This window comes from Henckelia pumila, chromosome 2 (genome assembly GCF_033568475.1).
Source record: "Henckelia pumila isolate YLH828 chromosome 2, ASM3356847v2, whole genome shotgun sequence".
In the NCBI taxonomy this organism is placed as follows: domain Eukaryota; kingdom Viridiplantae; phylum Streptophyta; class Magnoliopsida; order Lamiales; family Gesneriaceae; genus Henckelia; species Henckelia pumila.
Window position 1 is genome coordinate 56023741 of NC_133121.1, and position 21105 is coordinate 56044845.

Here is a 21105-nt window from a genome sequence, read left to right on the forward strand (position 1 = left end):
GGGCGATCGGAGCTTCCGATCTGCTCTACGTTCAACACTTGTCAAAACTCGCGGCTGAGTCATCGGGCAAAGCTGGCAGCCGGAGATCGGAACTTCCGTTCCAGGATCGGAGCTTCCGATCTCTGTGCTTCCGATGAGCTTCCGAAGTGGCTAGGATCGGAACTTCCGATCTGGGTTCGGAGCTTCCGATCCGGCCCAAAGTCAAAAGCCCATATTCTCCTCCGAAGTCCAATAATACTTCGAAATTGATTAATTACCAACCCTTAATCATGTTTAACATATTATTATCTTAAAATGGTCTCTGGGTTACTACACAAAATCTCATAGTAAAAGACAGAGAAGTTGAGCGCCAGCCCTAGCCTGATGGGATGAGTTGAGGCAAGTTCAGCGGTAGCAATCTCCTACAGAAAACATGAAACCAATAGAAGTAGCAGATAAAGAAACGAAACTAAAGCTCGTCCAAAACGAGTTTACACACATCATTGAACAAATCAGGAAACGTGAAACATGGTGCAACATATGCATGAGATTCAATAGCTCAATCACACTCAAGTGATTCAATTGCTAAAATCAACCAGATAGACGAAGCTACACTCCCAAACCTCAGCCCCTCCGCTAGCATAAAAAAAGAATCAAAACAAACACAATTCCCCCTCAAGGTTAATCCTCTTTTCTCAAATGCACAAAAATCTAAACACTTACGGAGAGAAACGAAAGAGTCGGATTATCATTATGCAGCAGTGGGAGCACAAGAAAACAATGGAATACAAAATAAACAATCCCATCTGACCTTTCGATTTGAGTTTAACTAAAATCGTTTCCTTTTTCTACCAAATAGGATCTTACTGATACATGACAGCTCAGAGGGAATTGTTTATGGCATAATTTCTAACCCCCAAACTTCTTCGCAAGATAGCATGGATTAATCTTCATCGTCTTCATCATCATCCTAGAAATTTGGAAGAATTTTAACCGAATGAACTGATTAATCCCAATAAAATTCTTGATAATTGAAAATTAGGGGGAGGGAAAGAATCAGAAACTCATCATACCTCTGCGCTGCCGTCATCTTCGTCATCGTGCACTTTAGACTTCTACTTGTCTCTCTCTTCTTCAGCATAGTGGATGCAAACATAGATGCAATCGATAGCTCAATTGAGGTTAAAAATCAGTAAATTACGATTTTCTTGTTGTAGGCTTGGATGGTATTTTCGTATTCAGACTTCCTCTTCTAGCCTTGGAGACAAAGGGAGCTTTCTCCTGGAACAATTACAAAGAACGATGATACTTACTACTGAGCAAAAACAGATGAAACCACTAAAATTTTTAGATTTGAAGCGAATGCATACTGCATCGGACATCGACATCCACTTATCGCCACCAGCTTTACCAACCTACGCAAATTTCCCACGACATAGAACAATGAAATATTGTTCTCATGAATTTTATGAAATCGAACAAATGAATTAAATACTAACAACAACGATAGATTTGTTGTGGGGATTCCTTTCCTTGAATCGCTTCCTGAATTCCTCCCTGTATTTGAATTACGAGTATCTCAAAATCAACAAAACCACCAAAAATCATGCAACCTAATCATCTACAAATCCCAAAAATTATGAATTACATGAAAACAAAAAAAGTGCTGGCAGGCCTCTTAGACTTGTTTGGATCCCTAGGCTGCCCGGCCATTCTTACCGGCTTTTTCCCTGCCAATGCAGCTCCTTTCTTCACCGACAGCCTTCTCAAAACTCAAAATTAAAAACAAATCCAAAATAAAACACAAAAAAATTCACAGATCTCAAAAAACTCTCTTCGGATCAGCCTTTTTGGACTTCGGTTTCGACTTTCCGCCTTTCATATCTAGCCTGACAAGAAAACCACAAGAAAATTGGTAAAAACATCCAAAAATCGGTGCGACTCAATGGATTCAACGGTGATCGAACCTCCAACTCACCTTCGGCTCGAGTAGTACAAAGATAGCGACAAAAACAAAAGAGATATCCAATGCAGTGGATGCGCGTGGGGGATTTATGAAGAGTATTCAATGAATGAAAGGGAGTGTGCGCTTTTTTGGATAGCATAAAAAAAGAAGCCTAAATCACGTAAAAACATAAAAACCAAAATAAATGAGAAAAGAGGATTAATCTGAGCCGCTTGATAAGAAGACAGTGTGTTCTTCGCGGCTTCTTTTCGCCCGACTCCAATCTTAAACTCCGCCTCATAACGATGATAATCTCCTTTCATATTCAAGTAAAAGACCTTGGAATCACTGTTAGCGGGGGATCCGATGAGTTTGGAGTCGAGTAGCTTTATAATTCCATGGTAGATAGATGCAAGCTCGGATTCTATCTTATATCTGTAGGTTTTAATGGCAGAGACATGGTTTTTGTTTTCACGGCTCTCCTCTTTCTGCAACCCCTCTCGATTTGAAGTCGGCTAGAGTGCTATGGTGGCTAGGGTTTTGTAATTGATGATGACAGCGATGAGGAGAGAAACGAGAAATCAAAAGACAATGAAAGTGTGATTTCTCTTTAAGTTATAAGTATTATAATATATTTTAAAAAATTAATTTTATTAATATATAAAATAATAATACAACAACGATTTTGTAGAATCCGTTGTCGTAAGCCATAAAAAACGCGCTTAAAGACAACGGATTTTAAAATCCGTTGTCGTAGGCCATTAAAAAAGCGCTAATAGACAATGAATTTTAAAATCCATTGTCGTAGGCCATAATCCGTTGTCTATTAGCGCTTTTTTTATGGCATTCGACAACGGATATTAAAATTCGTTGTCGATGAGCGTTTTTTGCACTACAACAAATTTGATGTACAACAACGGCTAAACGAAAACGGTTTTATAAGAACTGATTTGCCTCTGTTTGCTTTTTCACAATGTTCTCCAACCGAGCCACATGATCATCAAAATGCCCTATAGACTCTTCTTGATACTCCGGTGGTTGGTTCGCAAAATTTGTGGAGTTGAATTCTGGAGGATATTGGTGACTCCAACCCTGCAGTGAAGGATCACAATGCCAATGGTAGTCGAAATCTGTCATATCATTTAACAAGTGCATCACACTGTTATATTCTCTTCTGAACAAGTGACTTTCAGTTGACAAAGCTCCATAATCTACCCAACTTCTTGTTGTCTCATCCAACCGACCATAGAAAATCTGAGTTAAAGTGTAATTTGAAATGTCATGGCATCGAAATTTGTTTGCCAATTCATTGAATCTCCTCCAAGAAGCATAGAATGGCTCTGAGTATTGTTGGCCAAAATTTGTGAATACCCATCGATGATCCATCTCCAAGCACCTCACAAGTAAAAAAAATTATAATTAAAATTAAAAAATAAACAAAGGAACGAAAAGAGAGAAAAAAATGTATAGTCTCAAGCAAATAATCTATCCTAATATTAACCAAACAGTCCCTGACAACGGCTCCAAAAACTTGACCGCTTAATTCAGTTATCTAGCAAGTGCACTAGGTCAAGTAATAATAAAGTGGACAGAAAGTCCAAGTATCGATCCCACAGGGACTGTAGTCAATTCTCAAGATTTAATTATTTTACTTAATCTAGACAAAAATAATAAAGAAGAATGCAACAAATTAAATAAAAATTTAATTACTAAAAATAACAAGAATTAAAATAACTGAAAGATAAATATAATTAAATTGAGACAACCAAGACACACGCAGGTACTGAAAAAATCATGTAACATGTAGCCGATTCAGGACTCATATTTAATCTTAAATTACAGTGAATTATCCTAACTTGTTCAAAGTTCTATTTCTAGAACAATCAAACCTATTCAAATATTGACGGATTAATTTTTCGTAATCCTAATCAAATTCAAATTCATGAAGAACTGTGAGAATTTAGTTTTCACCTAAAACCGCACACTGAAACCGAATACTATTTCTAGTCGGTTTTATCATATGTCAATTATTAGAGTGATCAAAATCAATTTCTCCTCTCTCGACTTAGAATCGATTAACAGGAAAGCAAAAAATTGGCCAGATCATTCACAAGACAAATATAATGTTGGAAAACTGGCGGTCAGATCAATCACGATTGATACCCGGTGCAGCGGAAGTTTAAAAATTTTGTTATGGAACAATTCCATAGTGTGGGTATCAACCGTTCAACGATTAAATTATTGTGTGTGTAAAATTTAAATAACATTTATTAAATTTTACCTCCAATCTCGCAACGAGATTAATGGACACCAACAGATTTGATCTGCTCTTGTTGTCTCTCCCTGGAACCGATGAACTCCTTCAATCAGGTCCACGAACAGAGGTTTAATCCCTCTGATAGATTGCACTAGAAAATCTATCAGAAGTTTTCTGCGAAGAGAATAAACGAATCTGATTCGTTATTCCTTACTGCGATTCAAAATCACAGACCGGAAAATCTCGGGCAGAGTATGGGGAGGGTTCGGCCGAAACAATCTTTGAGAGGAACTAGGGTTTTCGATTTTTGCTCTCAAAAATTATGACCTGTTGTGTGTAATTTCTGTACTGAAATAACTTATTTATAATGCAGGCCACTAACACCTTAGGGCCCATTAGTCATAAGCTGGGGCCCGACAAGCAAAGCCCGCTCGTTCAGAAATTAATATAAAATTCATCGTGACTCCGATTGATGAACTGATTTCACCAATGTGCACAGAAACCATTTCTGCACATTTTAAAGTCAAAATAAATTTTCCTGAATCCGAATTCAGTGGTTTCCAAAAATGTCCATCCCTATGTCATTTTAGGAAATCCTACTCCCTTACTCTTATTTAAGAAGTCCAACTCCTTAGTTCATTAAATTTAACTCTTTAAATTTAACTATCTCAACGGGGATTAAAACTCCATTACACTGTGTGACCCTCAATGGTTCAGGGATACAGCTAGCCGTGGGCTCACAACTCCTTGTGACTCGGAACAACACTTTCCGACTTGCCCAACGAATCATGGTAAAGCGCCTAGCAACATCGCCCCATGATTCCCTAGGTATCACTGATAGTGCCTACAAGAACCAGTAGATTTTGGTTAGCGTACAGTACGGTCCCTTCATCCATATATCCCGATCGAATCAACAACCATTGGTATATCGAGAGTCGCTCAAGATTCGATAACTATGCAATACATCTTGAAGATCAAATTAGTGACATCGCATGTGCTACTAAGAAACCATTTCTTAAATCACATCAATTACTCTGACCAGAGATTTATCACACTAATATCTCCTCAGATCGCATAGGATATCCACACTCGCAAGTATGTGGTGAATCCTTGACAACAATGCATTGACTCCTATATGTGTCGTAACTGTACCCAATCTCGACACCTGATGACCCCCATAGAGTCGGTAAACGAGTCAAAGCACAGCACTAGCATATAGAGTCTCCATGATGTTTCAAGTCGTAAGGACTAATGGTGTACAACCAAAACCGCGGACTTAATCCACTCGATAAGTGATAACCACTTGGAAAGTCCGGATAGGGTAGTTCGATTATTCATCCTATGAATATCCATTTGCATGCTTCGAACATCTCCATGTTCCCTACCAATGAAACGTGGTACTCCGCATCGCAAATGCTAGTCTCAAACTCGAGCGATCCTTATCCTTATTATCGGACGGCTCAATCGACTAGGAACGGTTTTAGAACATACAGTGACTATAAGATGTATTTCATGATAGACATCTCCATGTTCTACCACATCTTACATACACTATAGTATATTCAAGGTCTTTATCAAAACAACAATAGTATATCACAATATAACAATATGAAGTAATATAAAGTCATTGCCATAAAAGTGTAAATAATATTAAACGAAAGATTGTTTATACAAAGAGTCATCAAAGCCCATAGCCACACAGTTGGCTCACTGGGCACCCACTCTTACAATCTCCCACTTGCCCTATAGCCAACTAGTCATACTACGTAGACCCATTGCTTCGCGATGTTTGTCAAACAATGGTCCTGGCAAGGGCTTAGTAAGCGGATCAGCGATATTGTCTGCAGAGGCCACTCGTTCGACAATGATGTCTCCTCTTTCCACAATCTCCCGGATTATGTGGTATTTCCTCAGTACGTGTTTGGATCTTTGATGAGACCTTGGTTCCTTTGCTTGAGCAACGGCACCCGTGTTGTCGCAGTACACCGGGACTGGACCAACAAATTCAGGAATGACGCCCAACTCTTGGACGAAATTCCTCATCCAAACGGCCTCTTTAGCAGCAGTTGATGCTGCAATGTATTCAGCCTCAGTGGTGGAATCCGCTGTGGTGTCCTGCTTGGAACTCTTCCAAGAGACAGCACCGCCATTGAGCATGAACACAAATCCAGAGGTTGACTTCGAGTCATCCACATCACTTTGGAAGCTAGAGTCGGTATAGCCTTCCAATTTGAGTTCTCGTCCTCCATAAACCATGAACATATTCTTAGTCCTTCGCAAGTACTTAAGAATGTCCTTCACGGCTTTCCAATGCATTTGACCAGGATTAGACTGATATCTGCTCGTGACACTCAGAGCAAATGCTACATCCGGTCTGGTAGATATCATCCCATACATGATACTACCTATAGCTGACGCATATGGTACATGTGTCATATTCTCTATCTCTTCATCAGTCTTGGGACACATAGACTTGGATAGAGAAACTCCATGACACATGGGTAGATGTCCTCTTTTGGACCCATCCATTGAAAACCGTTTCAATATGGTATCGATGTAGGTTGATTGAGTGAGTCCTATCATTCTCTTAGACCTATCTCTATAGATCTGTATCTCAAGAATGTAGGATGCCTCTCCCAAATCCTTCATCGAAAATCTACCTGATAACCATATCTTTGTTGACTGCAACATCCCTACATCATTCCCAATGAGTAGGATGTCATCAACATAAAGTACTAAGAATGTCACCGCATCCTTAACTACTTTCTTGTACACGCAAGGTTCCTCCGGGTTCTTGATGAAACCAAAATCTTTTATTGTTTCATCAAATTTCTGGTTCCAACTTCTTGATGCTTGTTTTAGACCATAAATTGATCTCTGAAGCTTGCATACCTTATGCTCGCTTCCCATGGATGTGTACCCCTCAGGCTGCTTCATATAGATTTCCTCCTTAATGTCTCCATTAAGAAAAGCAGTCTTCACATCCATTTGCCATATCTCATAGTCATACCATGCAGCTATGGCAATCAGGATTCTTATGGACTTGAACATTGCAACTGGTGAAAAAGTTTCATCATAGTCAACTCCTTGCCTTTGAGTATAACCTTTCGCCACCAATCGCGCCTTGTAGGTCAATACCTTACCATCAGGCCCAAGTTTTCTCTTGTAGATCCATTTACACCCTATTGGAACAATTCCATCGGGAGGATCTACTAAAGACCAAACTTGGTTTGTATGCATCGAATCCAATTCTGACTGCATAGCTTCAAGCCATAAATTCGAATCCGCATCAGAAATTGCTTCCTTGAAGTTTCTTGGATCACATCCAATGTCGGGTTCATCTTGATCCCCTTCAAGAAGAAGACCATATCGAACTGGAGGTCTAGAAGTCCTTTCGGATCTTCTAGGTGCAGGCGTGTCCAGCAATGGTTCCTGAGGTGTAGGATCGTTATTTTGTATTTCGGGTTCTTCTCGAACTTCTTCGAGTTCCATCATCTCGCCTTTCTTATCCAATAAGAATTCCTTCTCCAAGAAGGTGGCATTCCTAGAAACAAACACCTTTGTTTCAGCAGGATAATAGAAATAATATCCGATTGAATTCTTCGGATACCCTACAAAATAACATAAGCTGGATCGACTATCCAACTTATCTCCCACTGTCCGCTTCACGTAAGCAGGACATCCCCAAATCCTCAAGTACGAATACTTAGGAGCTTTGCCATTCCATAACTCGTATGGTGTTTTGTCCACTGCTTTAGTGTGGACGTTGTTCAACAACAATACCGCCGTTTCAAGCGCATAGCCCCAAAACGAAGGTGGAAGCTCAGTGAAGCTCATCATAGATCGAACCATGTCCAACAAAGTTTGATTACGACGCTCCGATACACCATTAAGCTGTGGTGTCATAGGAGGAGTCCACTGAGAGAGAATCCCATTCTCTTTTAGATAGTCCAAAAACTCGGTACTTAAGTATTCTCCACCTCGATCCGATCGAAGTGCTTTAATACTTTTTCCTAGCTTGTTTTCTACTTCAGCCTTGAATTCTTTGAACTTTTCAAATGCTTCAGACTTATATTTCATTAAATATAAATACCCATACCTTGAATAATCATCAGTAAAGGTAATGAAGTAGGTGTGGCCATGTTGAGTCCCTACTCTAAATGGACCACAAACATCTGTATGGATCAAATCCAACAGATTTTGACTACGCTCAGGCTTCCCCTTAAAATGAGATTTAGTCATTTTTCCTTTTAGGCAGGATTCACAAGTAGGTAGAGAGTTAATATCAGACATATCAAACATGCCCTCTCCCACTAGCTTGTTCATCCTCCTTGAGGAAATATGACCTAGTCTAGCGTGCCAAAGGTTTGCCGGGTTTTGACTATCGATTTTCCTTTTGTTTGTTGTCGCCGGTTTGTCAATACAATTCACTGGAACGTCTTTTAGTTTTAAATTGTATAGATCGTTTTCAAGTTGTCCATTTCCAATTAAACATTCATTCTTGTAAATATTGCAAATCCCATTCACAAAATTACAAGAATAACCATCTCTATCAAGCATAGAAATAGAAATAATGTTTTTAATTAAATCTGGCACAAATAAAACATCTCTCAACAATAATTTAAAACCATTCTGCAAAATCAAACAAACATCTCCAATGGCCGTAGCTTCAACTCTGGAACCATTCCCGAGCCTCAGCTGGGTCTCACCCATTCTAAGCCTGCGACTTCTTGTCATCACCTGCAAATCATTGCAAATGTGAGATCCACATCCGGTATCCAATACCCAAGAAGTTGTATTAAGTGACATGTTTATTTCGATATAGAACATACCCTTTGCAGTTCCTAACTGCTCAAGATACTCCTTGCAGTTGCGCTTCCAATGACCCGGCTTCTTGCAGTAATGGCAAACATCCTTGGATTTTCCATTGTTTGAAGCCTTTGTCTTTTGCTTCTTCTCGGGTTCCACTTTCTTGGGTGGGGCAGAACGTTTCTTGCCCTTCATACTTGGCCCTTTCTTAGCAGAAGATGAGGAGCCCACCAAGAAAGCTGGCTTATCCTTCTTAAGTGTGGATTCATATGTAACGAGCATATTGACCATCTCTTCAAGGGTGGCCTCTATCTTGTTCATATTAAAATTTATCACGAATCCATCAAATGAAAAAGGAAGAGATAGAAGCAGCAAGTCCACATTGAGTTCATGCTCCAACACCAAATCAAGGGTCGCTAACTTCTGTATGAGCCAAATCACTCGTACCCCATGATCACGGACCGAAGTCCCTTCACGCATGCGGCACGTCATCAACTCCTTAACAGTAGCGAACCTTTCAGCCCTCGACTGAGCCCCAAAAAGTTCCTTGAGTTGCGTGTGAATGTCAGCAGCATTCACCGTGTCCTCAAATCGCCTCTGGAGTTCATCAGACATCGAGGCTTGCATATAGCATTTGGTCTTGATGTCATGGTCACACCATGCATCAAGTTTGGCCAATTCCTCCGGACTTATGTCAGCTGGTGCTTCCTTCGGAGGTGCTTTCTCTAACACGTAGAGCATTTTCTCCGAAGTTAAGACAATCTTCAACTTCCGGAACCATTCCGTATAGTTGGCGCCAGTCAACTTGTTTTGTTCGAGGATCGAGAATAATGGATTTCGCGAATTCATTGTATGAAATACTGAAAAGAAAAACAGACATATATCAATGATTGTTTAACAATTTACTAAGACATAAAATAGGCGAATTTAATTTTATGAATCTCACTCCCACTATTTTAACGATTTCACCACCCTCTAGTGAAAATGGGAAACTTTTTCCTTAGTGAGAACATGGAGTCCAATTGACAAACTTATGGTCCCGAATAATATCAGCCAACCATAATTCTCAAAAGGTAGAGCCCAATTGCTTCCAAAGCAACCCCCATGTGTTTACCTCATGTCCAATAAGGGCCCAATAATATGACGCCGTTTAAAGTGACATGTCAAGATGACCCATCAATATTAAGTTGTGATGGACGGTCGCCATGTGGATCCCCCAATAATATGAGCCGATCCCATGGGAGTTCCACCCAACTTACAACATTTGTCGATCCAATGTACAGCTTTCCGACGGACGGGCCCCCCCAATAATATGAGCCGGACCGTATCCGCGGGTAGCATCACATACATTGACCGTTGATGGAAGGTAGGAACATTTAAACAATATTTAAATTTCCTTTATTTATCTTGATATAAATTTTAAATCATATTTAAAATGAGGGATTTTATTTATAAAATTATTTGTCTCATCATATTTAATTTATTGCATGCATTGCCGGATTCACGCAATTTATGTCTAAACATGCATACAATCATAATATCACATATTATATAGGATGATCGATTCCATTTCTAATTGACCCGTGGTTGCCAATCACGGGTCTTAGTCCAATCCTAGGTAATATGCAGTATGCAAATGCAATCCTATTACATATGCTTCCAATTTACATTTCTTCAGTCTTCATTGTCTGCTGGGCCCACCATCTTCAAATCTTGATCTCCCACTAAATCTAATGTATTTACAATAAATAACAATGACAAGTAGGGGATACATTTTTAGGGGGTGGGAACGGGCTATAAACCAAGCCCACTTTTATTACATATGACATTCATATCGGGCCATAAACCAGGCCCATTAATAAAACCAACAATAATAAAGACAAAATGTAAATTCCTAACATACACCTACAAAATTGGTCATGGCAATCGATCATCCTTATCCAATAACATTTAATTCAAAATTAATTTATTGGATAACATGCTGTGGCAATTCAAATTTAAACAAGATAAAATCATATTTTATATATAAAATCTCATTTCACATATAAAATCATATTTTATCTCTATATCAAATAAAATCATATTTTATCTATAAAATCCAATTTTACAAATAAAATCATATTTTACTTAATATATCATAAGATCATATCTTATCATCAATTGTACCAAAATAATTGATTTCAAAATTCAATTTACGGATAAAATATTAAAATTTTCCAAAAATTCAAATTTATCCAAAATCAATTTTAAAATTTACGGACTCGAACAATTCGATCCGAAATCTCGTGAACCAATCAAAAACAATTTTTGACCGAACCAAAAATAAAATTTTAAATATTAAAATTAATTTTTAAATAAAAATATAATTTTTCCCGCGGGCCGCCCGGGACACTCCCGGGCCGGCCCGCACCCGGGGCGCGGGCCGGGGGCAGCCCGGCTGCCCCCTTAGGGCAGCGCCTGGCGCCGCCCTGCGCAGCGCCCAGCGCTGCGCTGGGCGGCGCCGAGCGCCGCCCCTGGGCAGCGCCGAGCGCTGCCCTGCGCAGCGCACAGCGCTGCCCTGGGCGGCGCCGTGCGCCGCCCTGGGCGGCGACGGTCGCCGCCTTGGGCGGCGCCGTGCGCCGCCCGGGGCAGCAACAATTGCTGCCCCACCGGGCAGCGATCCAATCGCTGCCCGGGTTTTGCCCCGAAAAAATTTTTTTTTTTTATTTAAAAATATTTATTTTGTTTCAAAAACCGAGACTCAAAAATTTTGTACAATTGATTAATTTAATCGTTTGATCTGAGCAACCTGACTCTGATACCACTGTTGGAAAACTGGCGGTCAGATCAATCACGATTGATACCCGGTGCAGCGGAAGTTTAAAAATTTTGTTATGGAACAATTCCATAGTGTGGGTATCAACCGTTCAACGATTAAATTATTGTGTGTGTAAAATTTAAATAACAGTTATTAAATTTTACCTCCAATCTCGCAACGAGATTAATGGACACCAACAGATTTGATCTGCTCTTGTTGTCTCTCCCTGGAACCGATGAACTCCTTCAATCAGGTCCACGAACAGAGGTTTAATCCCTCTGATAGATTGCACTAGAAAATCTATCAGAAGTTTTCTGCAAAGAGAATAAACGAATCTGATTCGTTATTCCTTACTGCGATTCAAAATCACAGACCGGAAAATCTCGGGCAGAGTATGGGGAGGGTTCGGCCGAAACAATCTTTGAGAGGAACTAGGGTTTTCGATTTTTGCTCTAAAAAATTATGACCTGTTGTGTGTAATTTCTGTACTGAAATAACTTATTTATAATGCAGGCCACTAACACCTTAGGGCCCATTAGTCATAAGCTGGGGCCCGACAAGCAAAGCCCGCTCGTTCAGAAATTAATATAAAATTCATCGTGACTCCGATTGATGAACTGATTTCACCAATGTGCACAGAAACCATTTCTGCACATTTTAAAGTCAAAATAAATTTTCCTGAATCCGAATTCAGTGGTTTCCAAAAATGTCCATCCCTATGTCATTTTAGGAAATCATACTCCCTTACTCTTATTTAAGAAGTCCAACTCCTTAGTTCATTAAATTTAACTCTTTAAATTTAACTATCTCAACGGGGATTAAAACTCCATTACACTGTGTGACCCTCAATGGTTCAGGGATACAGCTAGCCGTGGGCTCACAACTCCTTGTGACTCGGAACAACACTTTCCGACTTGCCCAACGAATCATGGTAAAGCGCCTAGCAACATCGCCCCATGATTCCCTAGGTATCACTGATAGTGCCTACAAGAACCAGTAGATTTTGGTTAGCGTACAGTACGGTCCCTTCATCCATATATCCCGATCGAATCAACAACCATTGGTATATCGAGAGTCGCTCAAGATTCGATAACTATGCAATACATCTTGAAGATCAAATTAGTGACATCGCATGTGCTACTAAGAAACCATTTCTTAAATCACATCAATTACTCTGGCCAGAGATTTATCACACTAATATCTCCTCAGATCGCATAGGATATCCACACTCGCAAGTATGTGGTGAATCCTTGACAACAATGCATTGACTCCTATATGTGTCGTAACTGTACCCAATCTCGACACCTGATGACCCCCATAGAGTCGGTAAACGAGTCAAAGCACAGCACTAGCATATAGAGTCTCCATGATGTTTCAAGTTGTAAGGACTAATGGTGTACAACCAAAACCGCGGACTTAATCCACTCGATAAGTGATAACCACTTGGAAAGTCCGGATAGGGTAGTTCGATTATTCATCCTATGAATATCCATTTGCATGCTTCGAACATCTCCATGTTCCCTACCAATGAAACGTGGTACTCCGCATCGCAAATGCTAGTCTCAAACTCGAGCGATCCTTATCCTTATTATCGGACGGCTCAATCGACTAGGAACGGTTTTTAGAACATACAGTGACTATAAGATGTATTTCATGATAGACATCTCCATGTTCTACCACATCTTACATACACTATAGTATATTCAAGGTCTTTATCAAAACAACAATAGTATATCACAATATAACAATATGAAGTAATATAAAGTCATTGCCATAAAAGTGTAAATAATATTAAACAAAAGATTGTTTATACAAAGAGTCATCAAAGCCCATAGCCACACAGTTGGCTCACTGGGCACCCACTCTTACATATAAATCTATCAATCAATAATATAAAATCAAATCTAAAAAATCCCAAACAAACATCCAAGTTTTCTACATATATTTGTTCGGCCCAATCACGTGGCCTTGGTTGAAGAAAATCTACTCAATAATTTAAAACAATAATTCAAAAATAAAAAGAAGAAAAGAAAAGAGAAATCTTTTCTCCCAAGCCTGTAGTCGCCTCTCTTGTGCTCTGCACGTTCTATCCATTGTGTTCCCCCCTTCTATGCATCTTTTAACTTTTATTTATATAGCGTGAAAAGCCCACGAAATAAAGCCCGCAAAATAAGAGTTTTTATTTCCGAGAATTCTAATTTTTTTCATGATCGCGATCTCTCGCTCGAGCGGCAAGAAGTTGCCGCTCGAGCTAGAAAACTTCTGCTCCGTTAATTTTCTTTTCCCATTTTTCTCGCTCAAGCACGTAAACATGCGCTTGAGCTAGACAACTTCTGGATTCTTGCTTTCTTTTACGCACATCATATGGCGCAGAAGCGCATCATTTCCCGCAATTTCGCGTCTCAATAGCGTAGTAGCTCTTTTCTTGTTCCAATAGCGCAGCTGCGCTGCTTATTATTGCAACATCGCTTCGTTCCTTTCTCTCGTTTTGCGCAAAAGTGTCGTTCTTCATCAAGCTTCACGTAATGCGCAGCTGCGGAGTTCTCTTCACGCAGAAGCTTGGCTTTCCTCTTCTCTTTTTCCATTCTTCTTTCTTTCTTTTCTTGTCCGCATCTGCTTGATCTTTCATCTCCAAAGCGCAACTTCTCTATTTCACCAAAAATACCTAGTTTCCGTCATTTTCTGTAAATACACCAAGGGGAATGATGTGAAGATAAAATGCACAAAAACACAACTAAAATAACATGAACGCATGCAAAATAGACATAAAAAAATATAAAATAATGCACACAACATGTACTTATCAAATATAAATTGGTAGGAATATATATTTGTTTATCGAGCACTTCTTGATAGTTTTTTTTTGATGGTAAAGACTTCTTGATAGTTGATGAACTTGACAGTGTATAAATTACCTTAACTTAACAGTATATATCATTGTCTTATGCTTAAAATAAAAATGATAATATTTTCACGAGAATGAAAAATAGCAATAATCCCTCTATTTAGTTAAATATGTGTCCCTTGCCGATAAATTATCTGTAGTAGCCCGTATCCAAATTAAGTTAATCAAGTTTTTAATTATGAATAATTAGCTAAAACATGATTAAGGGGTTTTCAAATGGGTTGAAGGAGTTTAGAAATGGATCCAAAACGGTCGAAAATGGTCCAGTAGATGTAGCAATCCAACCCGGATCCACTACCTGATCAGAGTTAGAGCATAATTAAGCATGCATTTAAAATAAATTGTTGTCATAGACTTAAATAAAAGCAGACCGGCAGAATACAACTAGTTAAATAAACCCATATAAAACCCAATCTAATTACAATTAATCCTAAGGGTAAAGACCTACAGCTAATCATGCTTTCTTCATGGGTCACTGGCCTTTAAGCTCCTGGTGCTCAATCCTGCACCTACACCTGCCCCGTCGAATGGGGTGTCCAGACATACAAAAAATATTGGACGTGAGCTCTAAGCTCAATACATAAGCAATGATATATATAATATATGCAACACATAAATGCATTTAAAACCAGGGTAAAACAGTATACTCAGGGCGCCAAGAATATGCAGGGCTGTGTCGGATAGCTAATCCTCGGTGCCGCTCCCATATTCTCCTACCAACTATAGCGTCTACTCCACCATCGTGGGCGCTCCTAGTGATAGCAAAACCAGGGGTTGAGTCTCCCCAAACCTGACTCGAATCAAAAATATGATGCAAGGCTCATATGGAAACTGACAATACCTGACTCGAGTCCATGATGAGTTACAAGCTCCCTATGAAAACTATCAATGACTCACATCTCTCGGGATGCGGTCCAGTGTAAAAGCATACATGTGCTAAAGCAGTTAATCATGGAAAACATATAGCACATACTCATGCAACATATAAGCATATATATCATGCCGGCTATCTCGGTCAGTACTTAGGTACCTTACTACAGGCAGTTCCTAGCAGTCTCACTCTAGGTTCTAAGCCTATCATCAGCTCTACAATGCAAATACCCATGCATTATTTAATAAGCTCTAAAAGCCTTAACTAAGATATTGCATACTCCTAAATATTTTTAGGAAGGCAAAGCTATACCTGCGTCCATCATTAGCCCACTGATGGCGACTGCCCCAAAACTTAGGCACATCTCTGCTACGACACCGGGGTCGCTCCGCTACTTCTGAATTCCCAAAAGGACGTCTAGAATTTCCTAGATCTAAGTTAGAAGGCTAAGAAAAGAGAGAGAAGAGAGGAGAGAGGCGAGTTGCAAATGAGCCTCGACACCTCTATTTATAAACAGCAAACGGAACGTCCGATTGTCACATCACGTTCGTAAGTAATGACTTCAACTTGCTGATGTCATGGATGACATCAGATGGCCAGAACGTTGCGTCCGTTCCACGAACGTTGCTTCCATTCTTGGTCACCCTTCGGGCCATTTCCGATCATTCTGACTCTATTTATGAAATCTGTTAATCCATCTGAAATCTCTTTAATCATGTATTAATAAATCAAAACATGATCGCATGATTAAAATACTCATTAATCTCTAATTACGGATACGGGTCACTACATTCTCCCCCTCCCCTTAAAATATTTCGTCCTCCAAATCTAGGGCAGAACCTCGAGAACATATTAAAATAATTATTGTGCGTTTGGTAGAAATAGCTTTCGACACACTCAGACTCTTGTCTAAATTCCTGTAAGCTTCATAAATGCAGAACCACATTAGCATTCTCCCAATTGAAGATTACTGCGCTACTTTTCGACAGTCAAACTCCTCTGGCACTAATGTATCACAACACTGATACATCTTTCATTATGACCATGATCTCTCTGATCACGAAAGATACTAATACCCGCTCGATCGAGATCATCCTCCCAAGGAAAAGTCTTAGACTGACGAAGACCAAGTCATAACTTGACTGGTTTACGACATTCGTCAAATCACTAACTGAACCTAACCATCTAATGGTTCCAAAAGCTCTCAGTGCACAACACCTCTAGTCAGGCAACACCAATCCCAATGCTGTGCTGACACAGAAAATCTTGAATTTCTCCTCAAGAGAATTCAGTTGCCGCAAGGTCATACTACAACGTAACTGCTTCACATGATTCCCTAGACCGATTATCTTTCCCATGCTACTCCGAAGAAAAAAAAGCTTCCCAAAGCAATTACTGGGAACTCAGACTATCCAGTCTAGTACTAACCATAGTTCACGTTTCTTAGTATACTCAATACTGTGTCAAAAAGGAACTCTCATCACATGACAATCATGTCACAAAATCCTCTCTTGAACCGTTGGTATGCGAAGTAATACGCATATGCCGCAATGGCAATCATCGTATCTCTGATGATCTAAATCATCTCGACCATAAATTATTCACCCATGAATTTCAATCGATGGACATCCTCCTGATAGTTATACATACTCGCAATCACTGTACACACATCAAGACTAAGGCAAGTTCCCACCAATATGCTCGACTGGTACATTCCACAGTGCACAGACATATGGAAACTCTTCCTATTCTGTCTCGAAACTCGACAGTCATTGCACCTGATATAATGCACCTCGGAGTCTCTGGTAACACCATCATCACTAGCAACCTATCATGCACCCGACCATTTTCCATTGCTAAAACGTAATATCCTTGATAAATAGTCTGCACAGATGTAACTCACTGACTGGAAAGAACGAATTCGATCCGTCCCGATCTTGCGAAGTCTTCAATCCCAAGGGCAAACCTCGTTGGTTACTAAGTCAATCATCGACTATCTCGATCATCTCAACAGTATCACACATCTCATGCTGTAAACTAGTGACATAACCTGCTAGATCTTGAGAACTAGATACTAGCTAATTCCATATATCACGATCAGAAAACTGATGTCCCCTTGCTAATGCCCATTAGTTTTTCCAACACTCGTCGGATTCAACATAACGGTTCAACACAAGAACACTCTGTCGAAACGTTCGGTTGACACCCTTGATTTCTTGTTAATGGAAAACTCTCACACAAAGCAGAAACTTGATCCCTTCCGTTACTAAACCCGAGTATACGATCTCTATCACTAAGAAATTGCTGGAATCAATATCAGTTTCTTCTTAACAAGAATGCATAATCCTGGGAAACCACCAATTACCTTGCTTGTCTCTACAGACAAGTTATTGCCTAACTTGACCATACAAGTCCAACTACAATCGTCCCCGATTACAGCAATCCCAAATTATTCATCTTCGGCAACCCTTAGAGATACTAAATTACCCAAATCGCTGACTACTCTGAGATTGTACCAGATACAATTCCCCTTAAGCACTACGCGACAAAATACTATCCCAAGTATTTCTCGATTGCTACACCCTTATCATCACAGATTGGGATCACTAATCGCCCTCGTCGATTCTACTTTGGCTCACACTTAGCTCAACAGTGAAACTCAAATCAGATTAGCCATGTGGCTCGATCAATAGTCTTGACTCAGCTGCCACAAGTCTATTACCCCCAATACTTGAAATAACCAGCTCGCTCTGGTTTCAACACACCTATACTCGATATCCAAACAATAACTATTAGTAGACTATTGGCACCATCTCGCGCCTTAGTACTGACAGATATCTCACACACTAGACTTAACCTTCCTAACTCTGACAGAGTTTAGCCAATAGTCACTAGCGGTCATTAGCACAATTTCCGTGCCACCTTAGTACTACTAATCGTTGTCTTGTTCACCTAAGGCGAACATGAAGACAACTAAGCCCAAGAATTACTCGTGATTTATCAACCTAGATCATTTCCATCTCACGGAAAATCATACGCTTAATTCTGAATGCATCAGACGATACATAGCACAATCAGTGGACTCATTATTCATTATCTCGTTCATTCAGAAAGAACACCACGACTAATCAAGTCAATAAATTATACCCAATGAATACCAAAGATTCCCAAAATCTTCGGACACGCTCCTAATTATATCCCTTGCTAAGATTGTACAACAATTCAAGACTGAGGCAGCTTACCACGATAACCCACCTGGAATCACCATTAGGTGTACACTGGCATATCATGTTTCCTCTATGCCTCAAATAGTCCTGTACAATTCTTATCATCTGATATAATCCACCACTGATGAAATCAATCATCATGGTGCAATTATCTTATTCAATTCGAAGCCTCGAAACAACATCCCTTCCAGTATCTTGGATAACTCCTGTCACAAATAAATCCTAATCATAACCCTGATGAGAATCCCTAGCCATCTTTGGTAGAAATCCTTCCACCTAGTAGATCGATCCATCTAGTAGTATTCCCTAGGTCAAAACCTATCTGCTCAAAGTACACAATCGCCAAGGAAATCCCTCCAAGACATGTCCTCACGGCAAAAAATTCAAACTAATATCTCTGACAAAACCCAGACGATTCTAAACATTGATATCAAACCTGATATCTACTCCAATGTCATACCCCGTCGTGACTGTTGCCAAAACTCTAGACTGAGTAGCCTTCCCACCGCCATCCCCTGAAGCACAAAGGATCCCAGGTACATCGACATAGGGTCGCGCCTCCTCACGTCAAATCATGGTCATAGTCCACAACTCTCGGCATATACTCGACCTGTCATTCTGATGAAAACTCATCATCACGAAGTCTCAACCTACGAAGGTCATCAGTCTACAGTTCTAAGTAAACAACCTAGAACAAAACTCATGCCCACTGATGAATCACTCATCGCTGGCACTAACTTAGTCCACTGACTAACTAGGTCAATCCTAGGAAAAACCTAGACTAACCACAACTCAAAAGTTATAGCTGGTTTTCTCAGAATCTATGAGTTATAATAGTTGAACACTAATCAACTAACATCATGAAAATCTTAGCAAAATCACTTGCAATCATTCACGAATTGCTGGATAAAAAATACATGTATCATCATTTCAAGTTTATGTACAATTTATTTATTACAATCCATGTAATACATACAGTATTCAAAATACAATGAAAATGTACAACCATTAACTTGAAATGATACAACCAAAGTATGATGATTCATTACAACTGAAATAATGTTTACAATTACAACAATACAGTATTTAAAATCATCATACTAGTCTTCGTTTCTTGAGCATGAGGCTTCTCATCGACACACACATCAATGCAAGCATAATACTGCCTAACTCTCTCGGTATCTCGTCCTGCCAAGACTTTCGGAGAAATAACTCGAGCTCGCTAACCAGCTATGCTTTGCATCAGTGTTTGTCAGTCGACCTCTTCTGCTCACAATCTCCATCATCATTCTTCTTGTATTCATATAATGCTTTTGAACATGAAGTTTCTCGTGAGCCTACCGAACTCATCGATACAAGCATGCCGGAAAAACCATATTCTGCATGAGTTTAAAGACCTTACCCTCGAAACCAGTCATAACTTAGCCACTTGAGGCATTCTCTGGTGAAGGTCTACATGACAATCTCTCCAACTATGGCTGGAGAATCTTCAGAGTAGTGTCATCATGGTAAGGATGGTACAGATGCAAGCATCTTGTGCGTCCCAACCAATCCTCTGGCATCCGGTACTCGATCCAAAGTTAGGATCCACATGAGTAGACGTCTCGAAAGCTCGGACACGATCCATCGCTCATGTCCGTACTTGCTGGAATCCCATAAGCCAAATCTTTAGAACTCCTCCCGATGATGATAGTATTCGGGCAACCTAATCGCCTCATCATCGTCTCTTTAAAAGTCTCATCAATCCTACAAGGATAATCCAAAAATTCTCATTACTATCTCCCAAGTCTATTTGCATGCCGCTCTGATACCAATAAATGTAGCGACCCAAACCAGATCCACTACCTAATCAGAGTTAGAGCATAATTAAGCATGCATTTAAAATAAATTGTTGCGGAAGACTTAAATAAAAGCAGACTGGCAGAATACAACCGGTTAAATAAACGCATATACAACCCAATCTAATTACAATTAATCCTAAGGGTAAAGACCTACAGCTGATCCTGCTGTCTTCAAGGGTCACTGGCCCCCAGGCTCCTGGTGCTCAATCCTGCACCTACACCTGCCCTGTCGAATGGGGTGTCCAGACATACAGAAAATACTGGACGTGAGATCTAAGCTCAATACATAAGCAATGATATATATAATATATGCAGCACATAAATGTATTTAAAACTAGGTTAAAACAGTATACTCAAGGCGCCAAGAATATGCAAGACTATGTCGGATAGCTAATCCGCGGTGCCTCTCTCATATTCTCCTACCAACTATAGCATCTACTCCACCGTCATGGGCGCTCCTAGTGATAGCAAAAC

The 21105-nt window shown here is 39.8% G+C and overlaps 1 pseudogene; it reads right to left on the reverse strand.

Moving 5' to 3' along the window:
* Positions 1-795: 795 nt before the first annotated feature.
* LOC140879690 (HMG1/2-like protein) lies at positions 796-2068 on the reverse strand (annotated as a pseudogene).
* Positions 2069-21105: the final 19037 nt, after the last annotated feature.